Source organism: Mustela nigripes, chromosome 6 (genome assembly GCF_022355385.1).
Source record: "Mustela nigripes isolate SB6536 chromosome 6, MUSNIG.SB6536, whole genome shotgun sequence".
Taxonomy (NCBI): domain Eukaryota; kingdom Metazoa; phylum Chordata; class Mammalia; order Carnivora; family Mustelidae; genus Mustela; species Mustela nigripes.
In genome coordinates this window covers 7,566,745-7,571,794 of record NC_081562.1, presented here as the reverse complement: position 1 = coordinate 7,571,794, position 5,050 = coordinate 7,566,745, and the positions used below count along the sequence as shown (strand labels likewise).

The following is a 5,050-nucleotide window of genomic DNA, read 5'->3' as shown; positions in this document are numbered from 1 at the left end:
GAGTCCAGGACTTCTGGTGGCAAAGTGACAAGTATGGGATCTCTGGCTGCTCCAAGTTCCATCCACCTGGCCATCCCAAGGACAGAGGGGATCAGCATCTCCCCACACACTAATTTCAAGGCACATCATTCAGGGTATTTAACTGTAAAATCGAGAATTATACTGAATGGAGCTTACTTTGGACATAAGAATTTGTGGCACTATGTGAATATTGATCCAGAGTTCCACCAGTTTGCAAAACCTAGTGGTTCTGGATACTTGTCACTAAATGCTGTCTTTCTTTTCCTAGGGAAGTTGAGACTGGGAAGCCTGTGGTGATACATCAAAAATGTTTTTAAAAACAGTCATCTTGAAAATGTTATTCAGGATTTCATTGCTCAGTATTTGGCTTTGCCATCTACATGTTACACAGATTAAAGTCTCTAAAAAGGCCTGGCTGGCTCCGTCCGTAGAGCATGCAACTCTTGATCTCGGAATCCTGAGTTTGAGCCCCACGATGGATGTAATTAAAATAAATAAAAATAAAAAATCTCGAATAACCTATAGCCAACCCCTGCGCTAATTATACTCTGGGCAGTGGACTTTACATTATGTGTGAACGATTCTGCTTTACAATAGGGATCACGAGGGGCGCCTGAGTGGCTCAGTGGGTTAAAGCCTCGGCCTTCAGCTCAGGTCATGATCCCAGGGTCCTGGGACCGAGACCTGCATCGGGCTCTCTGCTCAGCAGAGAGCCTGCTTCCTCCTCTCTCTCTCTCTGCCTGCCCCTCTGCCTACTTGTGATCTCTCTCTGTCAAATAAATAAATAAAATCTTTAAAAAAAAAAATAGGGATCACGATGCAGAATAAATTGTACTTGACACTGCATGAAATACAACAGGCATACAGCCCACCTGCAGCAGCCTGAAAAAGTATGCTCTTGACAAAAATAGAATATGGTGGTTCCTCCAAAAATTAAACAGAGGTACCATTTGATCCAGCAATTCCACTTCCAAGTAAGTACTCAAAAGAACTGAAAGCAGGGACTGAAACAATATTTATATACCCACATTCACAGCAGCATTATTCACAAAAGCCAAATGATGGCAACGACGAAATGTCCATCAGTGGATGAATGGATAAACCAAATGTGATATATACATACAATGGAATGCTATTCAACTTTTAAAAAATGTAACATACATGCTCCAGCATGGATGAACCTTTAAAACACTGTGCTATGTGAAATAAGCCAGATTAAAAAAAACAATATTGGGGCCTCTGGCTGGCTCAGTCTGTGAAGCATGGGACTCTTGATGTCAGGGTTATGAGTTCGAGCCCCACACTGAGTGTAGAAATTATGTTAAAAACATAAAATCTTAAGAAAAAAAAAAAGGCCTAATACTAATTCCGCTTATATGCAGTACCTAGAGTAGTCAAATTCATAGACACAGCAAGTAGAATCCTGGTTGCCAGCGTCTTGGGGGAGGGGAGGAGTGGGGAGTCTAATGGGGACAGTCTGGTAAGGGAAGATGACAAAGTTCTGAAGACAGAATACACGGAAAGTCACTGAACCGTACACTTTAAAGATGTTTAAAATGGTAAATTGTCCATTTGACTGCACATAAAAAAATTTTTTCACTAGAAAAATAATTATATTAGCATACGAGCAAGGGAAAGACAAGAACTAAAGGCAGACTGAGTATTTAAGTAATTAAATGCTTCCTGGGAGCGCCTGGGTGGCTCAGTGGGTTAAAGCCTCTGCCTTCAGCTCAGGTCATGATCCCAGGGTCCTGGGATCAAGTCCCGCATCGGGCGCTCTGCTCAGCAGGGAGCCTGCTTCCTCCTCTCTCTCTGCCTGCCTCTCTGCCTACTTGTGATCTCTGTCTGTCAAATAAATAAGATCTTAAAAAAAGAAAATTAAATGCTTCCTGAATTTGCATGTTGTCCTTGCGCAGGGCCCATGCCAGTCTTCTCTGTACCATTCCAGTTTGGTATATGTGCCGCTGAAAGGAGCACCAGTATGGAAATAATTAAAATAAGAATTAATAAAATGCTAAATCGGCATCACCCAATAACAGAAGTTTGTAATCTCCCGGTCTGTGCCATAATCAGACTAGTCTGAGATGTCACGTGTACTTTGAAGTACCTATTTTTTTAATCTTTTTTTTTTCTAAGATTTTATTTATTCATTTGAGAGAGAGAAAGAGAAAGCATGAAGTGGGGGGGGGGGGGTGTCAAAGGGAGACGCAGACTCCCCGCAGAGCCCGGAGCCCGAAGCCGGGACTCGATCCTACAACTCCCGGACCATGACCTCCGCGGAAGGCAGTGGCTTAACCAACTGAGTCACCTGTTTTTTTTTAAAAAACGATATACCCGGGTGAGAGTTACCAGGAAACTGTGTCACAAGTGGCTGAAAGAGCAGAGCTACTGGGGGCGAAGAGATGCGTACGGGGAGCCGGCCGGCCATCGCCGCACATCGGCAGCGCCGGCCTCAGAGCGTGTCACGCCGCCGCGCCGCGCGGAGCCAGCAGCCCCGGGCGGCCGCGCCCTCACGGGCTCCGAGCGCCGGCGGTGAACAGGCTGTGAGTGACTCCGTCCGAGCCGCACAGCGGCAGCCCCCTGCCTTGGGCCGCGCAGCCGGAGAGGGCGGCCGGGGTCCCCGCTCCAGGGTCCGATGCTTTTGTGGGCGGCGGGCTGCCTCGCACAGCGCAACCCAAACCACATCCACTCTGTTCACCGTTTCAGGACCTTCCCCTCCTCACAATGGGCGCCCTGGGCGCCCCTCCATTTTCCAGGAAAACAGCCCCTCATCGCGCGCGCTCCCGCTCGCGCGCTCCCCTCGCCCTCCGCCTCCCCCGTGACGCCCGCGCGCCCCCGCGCTCCCGCCGCCTCCGCACCGACGGCGCCTCGCCCGCCTCAGGCCGCAGGCCGCCGCCTCTCTCCAGCTCACGCGACCTCCCTGGACGGGGCTAGTGTGTCACCCTCTGTCGCCGCACGTCGGCAGTCCGACCGAGGATGCGGCCCCGCGCTAGCAGCTCCGGCTCGGAGACCGTCCGGGAGCCGAGAGCCGCGGTCACACGGAGCCCCCGAAGTCCGAGGGGCAGCGGGAGCCCGCGGGAGCCCGTCGGGAAGACGGAAGTCGCTCCGCAGGCCGCACGGGAGACGCGCAAGGAGGCGAGGAACTGGCCGCACCGGGGCTGGAAGCGCAGGAGAGCGGGATCCGGGGCCCGAAATCCGACAGACCCGCGACGGCGGCGGAGCCCCGGCCGGCGCCTCTCACCTCCCGGAGCTCCGGTCAGCTCGGAAGCGGCGCCAGCCAAGGCCTGCCCGCTGGCGGGGGGGCGACGCACGGACGGCGCGGGGTGCGAAGGGGAGAGGAAGGAGACACCCGCCCTCCCTCGAGATCATCCTCCCCTCCCTGCTCCCCCATCCCTCCCGTACCCTGCGATCCCTCCCGTACCCCTTTCCCTGCCTCCGCACCTCCCCACCTCCCCACCTCCCCACACCCTCCTCCCCTCCCCCTCCTCCCTCCACTCCTCCCCTCCCCCTCCTTCCTCCACTCCTCCTCCAGTCCTCTCCCTTCTACCCCTCCCTTCCCCCCTCGCCCCACCCCTCCTCTCCCTTTAACCCCTCCCTTCCATCTGCCCCACCCCTTTCTCCTCTTTACCCCTCCCTTCCCCCAACCCTACCCCTGCTCTCTGTTCTTCCCCCTCCCCTCCTCACCCCTCCTCTCCCTTCTACCCTTCCCCTCCTATCCCCCACTTCCCACCTGTGCGTCCCACAGGCTGAACCAGAAACCCGCTGATCATGACTTCTAGGTGAGCCTTGCCCCCAACCCAAGACTTGAAACAGCAGGGAGAGGGCGAGGAACGTTATCAGAAGGCCAACGGATTTTGTCATTTTATGAGTGCACAAATAATAAAGTTACAGTGTATAAACCCTCTCCCAATAAAATCCACGTCTTTTCTTTCTTTTGTTTTTTTCTTTTTTTTTAACAGGGGAGACCAGAGTATAAATCAGAAGATCTCCTGATACAGAAGATAACAAAGTTAAATAGCATTCTAACTAAAATTTAACTTGTAATTGACAGCTTTTCTGCTATTTTATCATTTTACATCAAGTTGCTAACTGATGCAACACACCTTATAAAAGTCAGCTTGGCAAAAGGTCATACTGAAAAAACCGAGGTATTTTTTTTTCTTCCGGGAATATTCATAGCAGCTTTATTTATAATAGCCCCAAATTGGAAACAGTCCATCACAATGTCCATAGACAGGTGAATGGACTAACATGTAAACATACGGCCATATAACTCAGTGGTAAAAGTGGAAGAATATTGACCAGCACTACAGCGTGGGTAAATCTCAAGACAATTATGCTGCCTGAGCACCTGGGTGGCTCAGTGGGTTAAATGTCTGCCTTCTGCTCAGGTCAAGATCCCAAGGTCCTGGAATAGAGCCTCACAGTGGGCTCCCTGCTCAGTGGGGCGTCTGCTCACCCTTTGCCCGTCCCCCCCAACCCATGCTCTCTCCCTCTCTCAGATAAATAACTAAAATCTTTAAAATATATGTATTGGGGCGCCTGGGTGTCTCAGTGGGTTAAAGCCTCTGCCTTCAGCTCAGGTCATCATCTCAGGATCCTGGGATGGAGCCCCACATCGGGCTCTCTGCTCAGCAGGGAGCCTGCTTCCTCTCTTTCTGCCTGCTTCTCTGCCTACTCGTGATCTCTGTCAAATCTTTAAAAAAAATAAAATATATGTATAATTTTTTAAAGATTTTATTTATTTATTTGACAGAGAGAGAGAGATCACAAGTAGGCAGAGCAGCAGCAGGTGGAGAGGGGGAAGCAGGCTCCCTGCTGAGCAGAGAGCTGGATGTGGGGCTCCATCCCAGGACCCTGAGATTATGACCCGGGGCCAAAGGCAGAGGCTTAACCAACTGAGCCACCCAGGTGCCCCTATGTATAATTTTTTTAAAAAGATGATTTTGTCACCTGAAAGAAATCAGACCATAGCAAGAGTATATACATACTGTATGGTTCTATTTAGATAAATCCTGGAAAATGCAAG

The 5,050-nt window shown here is 50.9% G+C and overlaps 1 non-coding gene across 1 annotated transcript; it reads right to left on the bottom strand.

The window, feature by feature from the left end:
* Positions 1–1,892: 1,892 nt before the first annotated feature.
* Positions 1,893–1,998, bottom strand: LOC132021006 (U6 spliceosomal RNA). Its single transcript, XR_009405193.1, has one exon. It is a non-coding gene; the product is annotated as a U6 spliceosomal RNA (small nuclear RNA).
* Between the last annotated feature and the right edge of the window lie 3,052 nt (positions 1,999–5,050).